Source organism: Geospiza fortis, unplaced genomic scaffold (genome assembly GCF_000277835.1).
Source record: "Geospiza fortis unplaced genomic scaffold, GeoFor_1.0 scaffold130, whole genome shotgun sequence".
Classification (NCBI taxonomy): domain Eukaryota; kingdom Metazoa; phylum Chordata; class Aves; order Passeriformes; family Thraupidae; genus Geospiza; species Geospiza fortis.
This window is the reverse complement of record NW_005054300.1, coordinates 8926690-8927430: the sequence shown is the minus strand read 5'-3', so window position 1 is coordinate 8927430 and position 741 is coordinate 8926690. Positions and strand designations below refer to the sequence as shown.

The following is a 741-nucleotide window of genomic DNA, read 5'->3' as shown; positions in this document are numbered from 1 at the left end:
TGAGCAGGCTGCCCCCGGCACCGGCTGCCAGGTCATTTTCGCCTCGGCGTACCATGGCGCACACTCAGTGACTCAGGTATCTGTGTCTCGGAGGCCTCGGTGCGTGTGCTCCCAGGTACGCCTTGCACCTCACACAAAGTTACTTATGCATCGGTAGGAACGTTCAAGTTTTTGTCTACGAAGGTTCAACTTTTTGTCTACATTGTCATGTGTCACTCAACAGCTTAGAAGGACTAGTGTGACCTTGAATGTGTTTGACCTCATGCTTTTTTAGTATCTTGGCTTTCCCTGCACAGCACTGATAATCTTGTGACTGATTTATTCTCTGACCGCTGAGATATATAAGTGCAAAAATGCATTTTCTAAATGGAATATATCAACTTTCTGGCTGGAATGGAAACTGGGGGAACTGTGCTCTGGTGTCATGTGTAGGCTTGAAAAGAAACACTAATTGAATTTTGCTCTGCACGTGAAGGTCATTTCTTTATACAAACTGCCAGTCACGATATGCATGGTTGTCCTTAAAGTAAAAACACATCTCATAGTGGCTCCTTTTTACACCTAGAATTAGTACAGAACATGGGGCCTCCATGGCAAAACACGTACCAAGAATTCAGAACTATTATAACTGCCTCCAGAAAGGAACACTGCATTAAGAAACAGCTTCATGAGAGGTAATCTGGCATTCTCTCCACTTCTTGGCTGGGACCAGAACATTTTGTTTAGGTAACTGGAAGCAAG

The 741-nt window shown here is 44.4% G+C and overlaps 1 protein-coding gene across 2 annotated transcripts in view; it reads right to left on the bottom strand.

Moving 5' to 3' along the window:
* PANK1 (pantothenate kinase 1) overlaps positions 1-741 on the bottom strand; it is a 34545-nt gene that overhangs the window by 26194 nt on the left and 7610 nt on the right. The window lies entirely within an intron of this gene.